The sequence below is a fragment of the Ambystoma mexicanum genome, chromosome 2q, assembly GCF_040938575.1.
Source record: "Ambystoma mexicanum isolate Mex_15411 chromosome 2q, UKY_AmexF1_1, whole genome shotgun sequence".
Classification (NCBI taxonomy): Eukaryota; Metazoa; Chordata; class Amphibia; order Caudata; family Ambystomatidae; genus Ambystoma; species Ambystoma mexicanum.
In genome coordinates, this window is record NC_090924.1 from 182,303,098 (window position 1) to 182,319,289 (window position 16,192).

At 41.4% G+C, this 16,192-nt stretch overlaps 1 protein-coding gene across 2 annotated transcripts in view; it reads left to right on the plus strand.

Annotated features, from left to right (window-relative positions):
- Window positions 1–16,192, plus strand: part of MYL3 (myosin light chain 3) — a 169,746-nt gene that overhangs the window by 75,943 nt on the left and 77,611 nt on the right. The window lies entirely within an intron of this gene.

Genomic DNA, 16,192 nt, shown 5'->3' on the forward strand with positions numbered 1-16,192 from the left:
CAAAACACACCCTAATGGGATCTCCTTAATCTGCATCATGCAGTAACATAGCACGATCCAATATTACTAGCCTGTCATTGTTATTTGTAAGCAATCTTCTCAGTGTTAATTGCTTAAATGCAGCTGTTAATGAGCTTTCTAAAATGTGCATTCATGCTCTTAATTTAAAAGCAATATGTCTCCTCACATCTTATCCTCGGACTGAATTCCAGTTAAAAACAAGCATTGCCAAGCACACAGTTTAACCTTGTCCATAAGCTGTAGACAGATATTTGCCAGACCCTCATATGCAGGCAGATTTATGTGATCTTTTGGCAGGTAGTGCCCTTGTGGCTGTGCCTATCACATGACTAAACGCAAGCCGACATTGTTGACTGTGTTAATGCTTGATGTGCTATGCTACTTGTCTTTGAACACTGATTTACACAAGATTTTGAACCTAAATCTATCTGCACGTGGGGAAGCATGCTCAGCCAATCGTATAGCTGGAAACGTGTTTGGGAACTGCAGTGTTCTGCCCTCATTCTGCAAGTCATCCATGGCCTTTCCCTGCGTGTCAGCATTTTTTGTGTGCCTCTTGGCCCTCGTACATCAACCTTACCCCTCCCCTTCGCTAACACCCATGCCTCGCACTTCATTCGAAATAATACTCCACCCACCCAATCCCATTTACCTCCTTGGTGGGAATAACTATCATCCCCTTGTCGGCAATGGCCCTGGAGCCTTGCAAAGGCCCTTTCTTCGCTTAGACCAGCCAAGTACGACCCCAACAGAGAGGGTTGTGGGGGTGATTGCTATATTCCCAAATCGGAATTTGTGGCAATGCACATGCCAGAAAACAGGGGGACAATGGACACCCATGCGTCCCCTGCAATGCAGAAGCGGCCCCCACTTTTCAGGGACCTCCACCATGGCCCAGGGTTCATGCATGGCCCAGAAATTTCTGGGTCTTTTCAGTACCTCTTGCAAGACCTAACCACCCATTTTGTTTTACACCTCTACTGTAAACCTCATGTGGATTTTGCAGTATTTGATGTATTCTGTTTAATTATCAAACAATATTATGTGATTGTGGTGATCAGCTGGTTAGCTGGACTGTAGGAGATTTGTTGGGATTATATTTATTATCTCGTGGTATTTTTGGTAAGGTGGTATTTTCTTAGCTCTTGGCAATATATTGTGGTAAACATATAGGGGTATTTCTATAGTGGTGAGACTAATTTCAGAACATTACCTAATAATTATTTCCCGAGGGTCACTAACGGTAAACAAATACTGGACTTAGTACACTCTGAATAAATGGCTCATGCTCACCTGTGATATTATATCTACAATATCACTTTCATTCCCCTTTGGCTGTGTTTTAAAATACATAAAGCATGCAAATGAAATACAAAACATTCATTCAGCCTCTCCAATTGACTGTCACAAACTTTGCTTTGAGATTTTATTTCACACATTTTAACTCTCTATGCATGTCCCATCAATGTGACTGATGGCAGAAGAAATACACTGAGACTAAATTACCTTTTTTAATTAATATTCTTTATCATAAACTAGAGATAGGCAAGTTACACAGTTACACAGCATGACTGGTGCACCCATGCTGTAATTCACACATGAACAAAGTTTTATCTGTGATCAAGTGCAGAGCTCTGCCTGTGGTCACCCTTGAATTCACAACAAAGCTCGCAGAATAAATACAGTCTGAATAACAGAAACATTTCGTGAAATATAAACACAGTTTTACATGCACATTTGAATTTGTATTACTAATGCAGAACCTACAAATGTACTGAATTATTTACCCTATGCTACAGAGTATCAACATTCATTTCACACGCCCCTCAATTAACAGCATAACTACCTAGGGCTATTGGTGATATTCCCCAACTCAGCTTGGCAGTGACCGTGGGTCAATCACAGATAAAGTCGTTCGGGACTTCACAGCTCTTCTAGGGACTACCAACCCAGGAGAGAGACAGCCTCAGCCATGAAGACAGTCTGCCCAGGAACCAGCCATCTCTGCCTTGTCCAGCAATTCTGCCTCCTCCGTCAGTGAGTGAACAAATGCCCAGCCCTCTCTGCCTCAAACCTTTTTCACAAAACCGTCTGTCACTCAAAAAGCACCTCCTCTTGACAAGATCATCCCAGTAAAATAGCATGTGATATCCTCTGTGCCTTTACCTGAAACACAAACTGCATTGCTGAAGAGAAAATGATACATCTCTTTTGCGTTTCCTGCCTCAAGACAATGCACTGTCTTTAGCAGAACGGATATTCACATTCCTCATCTTACAACACTGTGCAACTTCAAGTCTGCATGTTTAAAGTTTTCCATTTCCAGAGCATCATGCATTACAATTTACCTGCATCCAGTTTATATAATGGATTGATTTGCACTGCATGTTATTATGGGAGTTATATGTTAAATGGGTTTGGGTAAATTAGTATGTTAGTTTCATGTTAGTTTCATTTTCAAGTGCAGCTCAGCCCATTACAATAGCATCATGGAGCAAAGTGATCATTGTCTAGCATGTGTTCTGTACATTGGCATCTATTTAAATTCAGCCTGAAACTCATTCTCTTGAGTCATATATGTGAGTCTCACACACTTGGCCCTAGTTAAAATTCAAACCTTTGCTAAAATGTGAATCATGAAAGGCAGAGCCTATATGTTGAAATGTGGAGCCTACGTTCCTACTACAGGACAGGGATGATAAGGCTCACAGGGCACCTTTTTCTAAATTTATCTAATCCTAGTAGAATTTGGTAAGTACTGTAGCTGTGTGTTGAAGGTCTTTAACTTCTATAGTAAGGTAGTGGCCAGGTGTACTTTCTGATCACAAAGTTTGGGCTGCATCAAGTTTATTTAAATAATTTGCAAAATGCCAATTTGTATGCAATGCTTTGCACTGGCCTGTATTTTGCACTTTCAAAGTGTTAAAGTTCAATGACTGTTTTTCGTCTGGGTAAAGTAATTAATTCAGGCAATGTAGTTTAATCTCCTCAAGGAGCGTTTAGTCAATAACAATCCATTTCAAATATTCAGATGTTTTTAAAATATGTTTTAAAGATAATTTGTATTCATCTTGTTTCTCTTTTCCCATCTCTTTCTACCTGACATATTGTATTACTCATCTGTGCTTATGTAATTGGCATAAGTAGCCTTTTTTGCACTGCACAAATTCCATAGTAAAGTCATTGCAAGCCTTAGGATACTGTAAGCGATATTCAATCAACACTACAGCTAAATCAATGCCTAGTCTGGGATGCTGAGGAAAACCCTAATTGATGTATTTTTATATTCAGTTCAGTACTCTGGATGACAACCCTTGTATAACACCCCTCTCTTAGAATCCCCCTGACCCCACTGAGCCAAGAAGTAGGTTTGTTTTGCAAATTAAAAGGTTTATTTGAAAAATTAAACAATATATATATATATATCACACTTTTATAATAAATTAATATCTGATAGTACACTGAGACATATGATGTGGATCCACAATGGGTAATGTTACAGTGGTACACTTGATTACTTAGGAGTAGTATAGAGGATGAGGTAGCTGAGAGTGCTTTTATGGCTTCAAGGACAACGCAATGATGAATGAAATGCAGTACAGAAAATAACTTGATATGGCTTCAACAAAAGGCAATGTAATCACTTTTCCTTGACAATTCACTCCCCCCCTATACAATGTAAGAAATGGAAGGAGAGCACACAGTCTTCAAGAATCCCAACAAAATGCAATACGAAATGCAGTTCCCCCCCAGCAAGCTTAGAGGAAAACAGGTAGAGGTTTGAAACATAGGCCCAAAATGCTTTTAAATGTGATGGCAATGAAGTGAAAAGGTGCTAAAATTGCTTTTTATTCCCTCTAGAGGTTCAGGGTAGGTGATGGCTACTTTATATTAGTTCAGGCTCACTTTAACAATACTCTATGAATGATTAGCAGATTGCAAACGAATTTTAGCAAAGAGAAGCAAAAAGCTGCTGATTTCTACAGATGAAGAAATCGGGCCAAATCGCAAATTGCGGTAAATTGCGCAAGTGCGTGTCTCGCGATTACGGGAAAAGTATAGGAAGTCGGTTCTAGGTTCGTTGGAAAGCCTAGATTCTAAGCTTTCAGATGAAAGTTAAATTTTGTTCCTAGCCCAAACGGTTCCAGAGATACGGACGATTAAATAAAGGTAGTTTTTCGGATTTAAAGTAAACTCAAAATGACAGGTGACAGCTTGCAGCTGCAGAATTGCAGAAATGACAGATGACACGATTTCTAGGAGGCAGTTCTACTTAGGTTAAAATAGTTTGGATTAGATTATTTTAACTAAGAGATTGGTTCTGCACAGTTCTGCTAGGTACTCACAATATAAATTTGAACTATGCCTCGTCAACACGTCCGGCTGCGGTTCTGTCTGCTCGGCGGGTCAGTCAGGCACCGGATCTGCTCACAGCGATCTGGGTCAGCTCTGCTCTGCTGGTCGAGCCTCTCTGGATTCTGGATGTAACACTGCTTTCTGGGTACTGCTACAGGTTCTTGCAAAAATTCTCGGCAAAAATTCAAACAGCTCGCCCGGCTGTTGAATAGTTTGGTTAGTTTTGAGGCCTGCTGAAGAGGATTTAGCTGGTGGATTCAGGCCTCTCTGCTACAAATTCTGGAGTTAATTTCTGCTACAGGTTCTGGAGATTGATGGATTTGAAGTCTGGATCTCTGGATGTGAAGTCGTCGGTCAGAATGCTCCGCAGCAAATGGAATTGAATCTCTCTACCTGTCCCAGCAGTCTCTTTTTATGTGTTTTGAAAATGGGTGTGTGCCTGGGCCTAGCTAAGCCTGCCCCTCTCTACTTGTCATTGGCCCAATTCTCCCCTCTCCCATGATTGGGGGAAGGAAATGGATTGTCATCATGATGAGGTCTGTTTATGTGTCAGAGGATCCTCCCCTGGTCAGTTTGCCCACAAATCTATATTTGATTCCCAGATACACAATTTGTTGAAATTACATGTACACATTATATATTCCTTATGGTCCATGCTTGTCCGCCTCTGATCTTCCTGGGGGCATGCATTAAAAGATGACAACATTTTGCGCTTTTTAACTGGTTTTGCAATATCGGACATTTACCCAAAATTACACACATGTGCGCAAGGAGTATGGACATTAATTGATGAAGTGTCCGATTTTTAACATGCAGACATTTGGAGTAAGACCCTATTTTCCGCTAGCAACCCCCCAGAATACACCACAGGGTCCTAACGCCTCTTAAAATGTGCACCGAAAAATCACAAGAATAATGGTATTACTTATATAATTCTGACAAGTCCGTACTATGAATTATCCATCTTTTTTTAAATTATGCCATGGTCAAAAAGGGGTGTGGCTTCCCACATCAAATGGTGGAATAACTGGTTTATCCACTTCCCCCAAGCCAGCTTGTTCACAGAGGCACAGCTGCCCCCCAGTTTCTCCGAAGAGGAAGCTATTTTACGACGCCCCCAATATAACATTTGCCTGAGTCAAGGAAGTTGCATTGTTCGGTCCCTTCCAGTTCCCAGGTGCTCCACCCCTAATCTAATCAGAGAGGTGTCAACTCCTTTTGGCAAGGGGCAGCAGGATGCAGCTAGGCCTGGGAAGAGTGACTGTTGATCCAGTTTCAACTCCTGTCGGGGGTTGTTGTCAGGCAGAATTCAGTTTCATTAAGCCAGGTTTCAGCTAAATGTCACTTTTTGTTCCCAGTTTTCTACATTCAAATCAATTTTTACCTATACATTAAATAATTACTTCCTTCAAGTCATTTCAGAATATAGTTTTACATTGTATCCACCTCTTAGCAAGTCTTTCCTTGGCCTGGTTTTGTTTCATTTGTTCAGTTTTACACAAAAGTCTGGTGGTTTTAAAACGCCGGCTTTCTGATAGTGGTGAGTACCGGTATTGCAACCATTTTTTGGGATTAAGAAAATGAATTCCCCACCGTTCTGAGTTGCTTTTTGGCAATCAGCATTGCCATTCGCAATGGTTTTAGGCTACTGTGTGTGTAGCCCAATGGTGGTTTTAGGCAGTGCCCTCCTGTGCTCACAACATAGGCAAACATGGGTGGCAGTCTATTCTTCATGTTTTCCCTGTGCACTCTCTTGAGAGTTCTGGCCATCATGATGTTTTCCATGCCAGTACTGCACAGTTTTATGATAGGGCTTGGATGCATGGGTAAAAACATCCCACAAGACACAACAGATAATGTTGTGTTTATTATTTGTGGATAATACAAAATATATGTAATAGACGTATTGAGAACATTAAACACACTTGACTGCTACCTGAAGCACTGGAAAGATACTGTGGCATTAACCATTCGGGTGGCCAGCAAATGCCACCTGTTTGTAGGCTTTTCCAGTGGTGGACATGCCTACAGGGAACTCTGGAATTGTCCTGGGTGGCCTCTGCACCACGGACCATTTTTGAGTGAGATGAAGTAAAGAATTTGTTATAAAGCTTTCAGCATATATTATTATTGACTCTTATCAAATCTTATATCCAATGTTGTTATGTTTAACTGTGTTTTAATCATTATACAGGGACTAATGTGTTTTCAAAATCACAAGTTGGAAGTATTTTTCCAAACCTTTTTGGGAGTAGCAACAAAGTGTTACACAATAGAACTAAGGGGGACACCGAGGGCTGAGAAGCCCTTCGGAACGGGAAGAATGAGTGGGACAAATAAGCCAGTGGCGACTTGGGACAATATATTCTTGATGAGAACGAAGACGGGAAGCAGGAAGACAGATACGTGCTGAGTGGGGTAACGGGAGTCGAGTAAGTGCAATGGATAAGGAGATTGGGTAGGGTTGGAAAGTTGGGTAGGTGAGACAAATAATGAAGTGGAGGGGGAAGTTGAATGAAGGGTGGTTGGGAGCAAGATGGTTCTAGGGAGAGGAGCTAAGCCTTTAGTATTAATGGCGACAGGTGGAAGCAAGATAGACATAAAAAGGCAAGAAGGGAGAGGAACAAAAGCAAGAAGGGGCACAAGGGAGTAGGAATAGCAAGGTGTTTACATGAGGATTAGTGCATTGAACAAGAGGGCTCACCCGCAACTTGAGGATGAAGTGAAGTAAGCAGTTGATAGCTTGGTTATGGATGGCTTTGAAGACAATGAGAACCCATTCCTTATTCAACTGATGTCTGAGAGAGTCTACAACATAAGAAGGCATTGGGGAGACCTCTTTACAATGAAAACGAGTATTTTGGGGAAAGAAAGACTGCTATGTACAGTAAAAGAGGAAACAAGACATAAAACAGAACACCAGTAGAAACCAAACAGATCCAGAAAACGGCTAAGTGTTCCTATCAAGGGTTTGACAGTCCAGTGTGTCGTGGAAGTGGACAGCAACTGACTGGGAGGAGGGTGACCCAAGTAGAGAGTCATTAATTGGGATAGGGACCAGCGATAGGGGGCTAGCACACAGCATACAAGCAGATTTTGATGCACATGAAATCCCTGATAGTTGTTAATTCAGAAGACCCATGTTGGGCTGGAGGAGATGGGTGACTTGCTGATTTGGGGGATCTTGCATGGTTTACTTTACTTATGGGTTGTATACATGAGAGGGTGTCCAAAGTGTTGTATTTGTATTATGGGGTTTGTGATTGTGAATCTAGCTGAGCTTGAGAGCATTGGAGGGCTCTACAACTTCCATGGAGTTCCTTGGTGGAAGAAACCAGGGCACGCACCCAAGATACTGCATATATTCCAGGTGCGGGATCATGATGGGAATTGCTCAGGTACCAATGGTGTGAGGTTATCTGTGATTGCTGAGGTGGTCTTTGAAGATGCAGGTTTTCGCTTCCTTTAATAATTGTAGAAAACATGGGCTGAACCCAATGTGCAGTGTTACATTAGATTCTATAGCATATTTATTTATTTATTTATTGATCATTTGTTGGGCGTTTATACAGCAAAATCGTGTTTCCAAGCACCACAACACAAATGGGGAGGGAACAAGGAGAGTAAATAGAATGCAAAAGAACAGTACGTATACAAAGATGTTCCTACTAGGCCTTGTGGCATTCGGACGTGCAAGTGCCATAAAGAAAAGTGCAGGAGGTAAGGAAGGGATGGGGGAGGGGGGAATTAGGGATGGACAAGTGCTGGTGAGCCCAGGAGGGAAGTGCAAGCGGTGTCAGCGAGGAGTCCACTGGCTAAGTGCTGTGTGGAGGGATCCCAAGGGGGCCGGTGGGATGCACTGTGTCGAGGCAGGGGGCCCATAAGGGCAGTTCTGTGGGGCACTGGTGTAGACTGGGCAGAGAACCTGGTAACCTGTGAGATTCATGAAGGTACCAGGCCACCAGTCTCAGTGGCAGTGTGGCGGTTAGCAGGGAAGGGAAAGAGAGAAAGAGGTAGAGAAAAGCAGGGTTTTTAAACATTTCCGGAATTTACATATGTGCGGCTCAAGTCTGTGCATAGATGAAGAAAGTTTATTTCCTCCTTTTCTCTTTCCTATAAATCTGATTTCTGTTTCTGGCTGTGGAACAGTTCCCAGTCCTGTACTAAAATCAAAAAATGTTGAATTTATCTGTCAAGGAAGTAAGCGGTTTCTATGTCCTGCAGCAGATTCTCAACCAGGTCTGGAAGGTCAATCATTACAAGTCTAATGGGGGATGTAATCATATTCATGTAGTCCCTAATGTGATGCCCATCTGCATTTCGAATACCGATAGAAGTTCAAGGGGTATATCAGGTACACCCACCGGTGGAACATACCTCTGTCATGGTGTGAGAAGCGAAGAGCTTGTCGATCGTTCTGAAATCACTATTGGGCAGATATGGCTAGATTTTTCCAGAGCACGCGGAAATAGGATCGGGCTTCACTGGTTTTCTCGTCTACGTTGATTTTGAAGTATGTCTTTCTATCAAAGATAAAGGATTGAAGGATAGTCGGAGTGTGTTGCTATGCAGTCACATCAGTGTGAGGCATTTAATGACATGAACTTGGGAATGATACATCGTTATATTTTGATTGGAGTGAGGTTTTGGTGACCCCTTGACATTAAGCTGTGGATAATGTTGAGAGAGTCAGTGAGCTGGTGGATACCCTTGATAGTGTATATGACTAAAGTTGACTGTCATGGGCATATTGGTAGTATGTGATTCCTAGCTTGTCAAGATATCCTTTGAGTGGTTCTGTGTAGTTGTTGAAAGTTACTGTTAATACGATGGATCCACAGGAGGTATCGTGATCTTTATGAACTCATCAGTATGAACTGTTAACAGCTGAAGAAGTGTGCGCAAACAACATCAGGTGTTGTCTCTGAATCCCATGTATGATGGGAGTGTGTTCAATATTGTCTGGAGATCAACAGTTTGGAAGGCAGCAGAGAGATCCTGTGGGATCCTTTGTAAAGGGTGTTTTTCTATCTGTGATGTGAAGAGTGTCATCTACTTCCAGATTGGTGTCTGTTTCAATGCTGCAGTTTGGCTGAAGCTTGACTGTTAGTAATGGTGGAGGTGGCAGTTGTCATGTGGGCCTTTAAGATGGATGGTTACTGATTTCTCAGTTATTTATTTGAGGACTGAAGATGTGTGAGGAGTCTGTAATTGAATAGATCATCTAGTGTTAGACTGAAAGACACTGGTGTCTGATGGTTCATTGTAGAACTGTGCCAAACTGTGTTAAACAAGCTAGTGGCCAGAGATTGCCTTCAGGAACTTTTTCAGGCACAATATGGAAACACATAACAGGAAGTTGCCACTTTCACTTTAAAATGGATTCTGGAAAATAGTTGTGTTTGCACCAATTTGTTACACAGTATACTCATGTATGTACAAGTGCAGATATAGGCATGTACATGGAGGGATAGTTAGAGCACAGTTGAGGGGTTGGAAGCCTGTGGCTCACCACATGCTCTGAACTATGACTCACATGATCCCTCACCATTGGTGATGATGAAATTTGTGGTCCAAGCATCTGGTGAGCCAAAGGTTGTAAACCTGTGGAATAAACATATAACAGGTAATATGTACATAGATAGGTAGATGGATAGTGTGCATAAATGCAAAAGAAGCTGACAAAAAGATTACACTTTATATGTACAGGTTTTAGCCGGTAAAATGGCTCAGTGTATTGAACGTTTACTGCTTCAATCTGTATGCGATCTTCAGGTCGCAGAAACGACTTCTGGCAAGGTCAACACAGTCTTTCCTTCTTCTGAGGTCGATAAATGAGTACTAACTTCGATTGGGTGATGTGTATGTATTTATGATCTCTGTAAATCACTTAAGCGTAAGCACTATATAAATAACACATCATTTTCATTTTAGGCTTAATTCAATGGCCTATTGTTTAACATGATTTCCAGAATGGTGGTTTGGGTCAAAAGAAGTTTCTGGATGAAACATTGGGATATTCACTCCATTTCCCATATTACAATATGATCTCTATTTCTCTTATTCCTTTGAAAGCTTTGGTACCTTCATTACGTTTCCAAGAACATAGTGTGAGCCTTTTTCTCCAACAACATCTTATGGACTCTTTTTTACATTCACTACCTTTCCTAGATGACAGTATCAGGGCTATCTTTCTTTGACCATGTCTTATGTTATGTTATGTAATTAGCAGAGTGGTCTTACGGTGCTGATACCTTGTCTGAGAAACAGGTGTATTGTGCTCCCAAACAACAACCAGAGGAGGCTGGAGGGAACAAAGCCCCACAAACGATCCCCCAGAACATGGTATACCTTTAGCAAACACACAACTGCGCTTGTGGTTATATTGTTAGTAGTTAGGGGAAGAAAACTCACAACTTCAACCAAGACTAACAAAATGATCAGTCTAAATCACTTTTCAATTCAAAGGATTACAAATGTTAATATTATTTTTAACAATGTTTAATAACAAAACTTAAAGATTTATCGTTCCAATTGATGTTGTAACAGTGCAACACAAAACCGATAGTAAAGTCAGTCAGGAAGTGAATTCATTTTGAGATTCCTTAGTCATAAAGTGGCTGGTGCTGTGCAAAACGTTCATCTACAAACATTGAACCACCACACACTACTCATTTCTTCCAACAGTCATACCATACTTCAACATACACAATTCATCACAAATCCATCACATAAATTTAAAATTGCCCAACTTGTTTCTTTCCTAAAACCTCTAAGTCAACTAGTCTAAGGAAATTCATCAGGGGCTATCAGTTTCTGTCAAAAGCACTATGCAACAATACAAATTCGAAATCTACAGTGAATCAAGTTTAACAGTTAAATACTGAAGTTTCACAATTTTGATCAGTAAGCTTCAATCTTCAGACATAGCTCTTTACTGGCTATTATGTGTGTGTCTTCCCTGTGGAAAACAAATCAATCCATGCTGTCAATCTGTATTAGACATCCACGTACTCTTGTCCAATTCTCTGTGTGGAGGAGAAACTTTCCCGCTGCCTCGTGTAGCGTCCTGGCAACCACCAACCTGTATGAACGAGTCAAGTTGAATGGATACATGTGGGCACTGGCTCAGTGCGTCTACCATCTTAATAAGTCTCCATGCACTAGTTGGCAACCAGGAGGCAAGATTAGTTGATAGGTATCAAATACCTGCTCTTAAATCTCAGTAAGATGTTATGCAGTTAACGTATTACTGTATACTCCAGCGTGAACAGAGCAGTTTCAAATCGTCCAGCGGTTAACTCAAGTAAGCAGTGGCCCACAGGTGAATCGGGGAAGCAGCTGCTACTCACTACACTCACGATGTGATGTTTCTTGTTGTGTTGCAGAATTTATACGTCATTGCATGCCCAAAAGTACAAGGGATCATAACGATCGGTTCAGCAGCTAAATAGGCAAAGACCCACGGATGAATCAGGGGTTCAGCTGCCTCTCATAGTGCAAAAGTTCCTGTGAGCTAGACGTAGTGTCGCAAGATGTCCTCACCTCCGCAGGGGGTATTGCGCTCCCACCCAAGGTAACCAGACTGCAGACTGACAATGTTTTATGGAAACTCTGGAAGTTTGATCCTTTGTAAGTTTCTAATTAGGAAGTATTAGGCCCACATCTTTTACCTCCACGCTCTCTCATTTACTCAGGAGTGCCCCCATACTCTTTCTTGATATCTCTCTGTTTTTCACTGTTGCCCCTAGCTCCCTTATCTGTCTCGCGTAGTGCTTTTGTAGTACATTGTCGGGACTCTGTAAGCAGGACACATGGCAGCAATTTTGCAGATCATTTCACAGACTTGCTGGACGGGTTACCATCACACATTGCTTCTCGGGAAATGCTACTTCCTGGGAGCTCTGCAATACTTTCTCTACCGGTTAATGAGCCTCTCTCCACCATCTGCATAATTTTGACTATATAACCTGGACTTCAACTCTCAGATGGCCTGTACGAGAATCAGAATCAGAATGTGTTGATGTGATTATTAAAAACAATCATAAAACACAAACAAAGCAAGAAAAAGTATAACAAGCTAACATTAAACATTATACGTCTAAAACTTTGCTCAATATACATCTTGAAGTTCCATCGATTATAAGCATACACTTCCTTAGCAACACAAATTTGTAAGGATGCAAGTTCAAGTTAAAAGGACATAGAATAACATATTAACATATTTATGAGGTTGAGATATTCTCTTCAAGGTCACAGATGTGCAGCATCTTAAGTTTCAATACCTGTCGGATAAAATGAGAAGTGCCCACGTTATATAGACTTCTTACTGCAATAGACAATATAATATTGCCGGCCTAACTTGATAAAGCCCCCCCGATTTTAAAACTGGAATCAAAGTTCTTTTGCGAACTGTAGGGTAGGAACAACAACAAAAAATAAAGTGACCCAATGTTTCGGTATCCAATTGGCAGAAGGGGCAAGTTTGAGAATAGATTCTCACCCCCTGCCATTTCCCAGTTACAGAATTCAGAGGGAGAACATTAAACTTTAGCAGGACCAGGTAGGGACGTTGGGATACACCTATGCACCACTCAAGGTAAGGCTGCAATTTTGTAGGTGACGTAATTACCCTCTGTTTGGGGATTTGCAAATTTCTGAAATTTCCCTCCTATATCCCTGGTAAAAGTTCAGGAGCAGGACCTTAGCCTTCTCTTCGCTGAGGCCATCACTCTGGTGTTCTTCATATGAATGGCCAGCATGTATGGCTGTCAGGGTAGCTTTTACATGCATGAGTCTTCTAATGCTAAGTACACCAACATGGGAAGGAGCATCAACAAGTATTCGTTTAGACTTTCAGAGGCCTGTAACCACTAGGCTTCCTTGATACAGTGTTACAGCCGAGTGCAGCCAAACCAAGATCACAGTACTGCATGCTCACAACACTCTCTGGGCCATCTCTCCACATTTCAAAGATGAGGCATTAAGCTTGAAGAGATGCTGCTTTTAATGAAATAATCAAAATGACGAAGCACTTGGCAAAAGCGACATGATGTTGCAACAAGACGCCTGGAATGCGATCAGGCTCAGATTTGGTTGGTTTCCCTTGTTAGCTAAAGATATAGGTGTCAATAAAGCTCAGTTTTATCATAGTAAAACTCAAAGACAGTGAAGAAATAAGGGAAGAGAAAAGGGAGAGGAAATGTTGAGGCAACGCTTATAAGTCGCAGCTAGACTCAATATGGAATTTTAAATTGTCCCAAAGAAAAAGAGATGATTAGCCTCACATAGGTGCACAAAAGAGACAATAGCAGAAAAGCAAGATGACTGTTTTGTGATGTAATTGACAAGTCTGAAAAGGGAACAGTAGTTAGTGGAAGCTTTTTTGATTTTACTGGCCAGAAGGTCTGCTTAACCTCGAAGATGGTTTTATGTATATAGTTCCACCGCTTTTGCCTATCATTTGCCCAGTTTAAGTTCTTGTATACTTTGTTAATCCAGGTGGAAACATGGATTTGCATATCTACACTTTTCCTAGAGGGAGGAAGAAGCACATGGTCTTGTTATTAACATTTCAGTGAAATTATTCACAGGATTGGGAATGAAAGACTACCTTAGTTGTATTTGTTTTCACATGGTTCTATCACACCTTCCAACATAACCCACTGATGTTCCATTTCTGTCCATTTCTGACCATTCCTCGAGCCAAGTATCAAAAGGCTCAGGTTTGGCCCAGATGTGGGTCCGCAGCCTGCTGGGCGTAGAAACCCAAGGTACAACTCACTGATGATGCCCAATGAGGCCTAAAAATGTTTGGGGATGCTTGTGGTCTCGTGCAGAAAGGATGTGACCTAACAGTTCTGGCAGGACTGCCTGTTTTGAGGTGGGATGAAACCTGATTTGCATATGGTCTTTCCCCTTCTTTAATGTCCTGGTAGGATGATGGTCTGGAGGGTTGCCCAGAGTAACTCCAGAGGTTAGGATTCATTCAAAATCTCCCAGCCATCACCTCTTTTGTTTTGCATAAGTCACCTTGCGAGTGAGCCACCAATTGTCTTGCTTTGTGCTTATGAGATAGTACCTCAACTGGGTTTAATCTGGACATCTTTTAACTTGGTGGTCAGATGGTTTACATAATTTTGGTAAATCTCTGTCTAGGGCCATAAACTGAGGTTACTGGAAATCACTGCTGCTCTTTAGGAGCTTGCTGTTCTTCTACCTGTAGGATGACATCAGCTCTAGAACAAGTTTACACATACATACAAGTAAGTGCCACCATGGACACTTACACACACTCCTGACTTTCTACTAAATATGGGATCATGGCAGATTGCCTCCTTCCTGAATCCACAAACCCTTTTCTTTCCTTTATTTCTAATCAGGATATGTATCTTCACAGGATTGGGAATTTCCCCTGTCACACTTGATTTTTTGCAGAAGTCTCATCCCTTTTTTAACAAATTAGTCACACAGATGAAGTCTGTGCATACCTTTGATTGATATTGTTGTCTGGCTTGAGAATGTGGCTTCTCACTGTCATAATATGGTTCATGAGAGTTGAATGGTAAGAGGTGGCTTGGCCATTTAGGTGCCAATGGAAGGTTCCCATGAGGTCAGCGCCTAATGATTCTTCTAGAGGACACTAAAAACAAAAATCAATTTTATGACTCCATTCACCACAGAAATCAGAGCATATGGCATGAACAAATGTTTTTTTTTCTTGACACCAGTTGTGTTAAATCTTTCTTTTATAGTTTTCAGGTTGGGACTGGGTTGGCCTGTTATGTTGGCAGAGGTCATTGGGCTGCACACAGAAGTCTAGGCCAATTATATGCCAGTGGACCTCTTTTCTGCTTCTTGCTTATGAGTAGTGTGTAGCCATATCGATGACATCTTCTAAATTATACTCTTGGTGGGTGCTTACCCATCTCTGAATTAAACATGTACACCCTGTTAGTTATTGTATCTCCCAGTTCACAAATCCCTGAGTCTAAAGTACAGCAGTCTAGGGACTCATTAAAGTGTGACTTAAGTCTTCAAAACCTCTGTTGGTAGGTTTCCTCATCTCATGTTTGCTTTTTCAAACACTGTTAGTTTCATATATGTAGACACACAGTTCCCCATGTAGCTGGCATGCTGATATAGTAATTGAAGCTCTCAAGTTAACAGGGGAGTGATATACAGGCTCCATCATTTTCCATGCCTAGATTAACTTTAGGCTGCTCTCCTAATGGTCAAGAAGATGGCGGATTGGTTTACACCCTGGATACCAAGACCAGTATAATGGGGAAACTTTCCTCTAGGGCTTCCTTTTGATGGGAAATAGTCTATGTTGTACTCTCCTCTGACATTCTCCTTGGGGTTTGAGAACATTTGTGTAGTAGTCTTAGTCCTCTGCCAACGCGTGGATAAAAACCTACATCCAAGGTTTCATGCTCTGTGTTTCCTGACGTGGTTATATTTGGAGACCCGGAGGTGTTAAGAGTTTCTCAGGATTTCTCAACAATGCAGGCTCTCTTTTTAACTGGCCGTGTGACAGGGAGTGTGACATTTGAGGCCAGCTGAAAGTTTACATGGATGGGATCCAGCATGATCTTAGTCCTTTACATTGGCCCTTCTCCTGGTTTCTGGTCTGTAATCTCTATTTCATTTCTCAGTGCACCATGAGTAAAACGTGCAGCTTGTTTCTAACAGTCATTTTTTGCATTAGTTGTGGTGTACAGAATTAAGGGTAATTTCTTTTAAGGAAAATTCCACTGTTGTTAATCGTGGTATTTTCCATAAATATACCTAATTGTACTTGATGGCCTCTTTT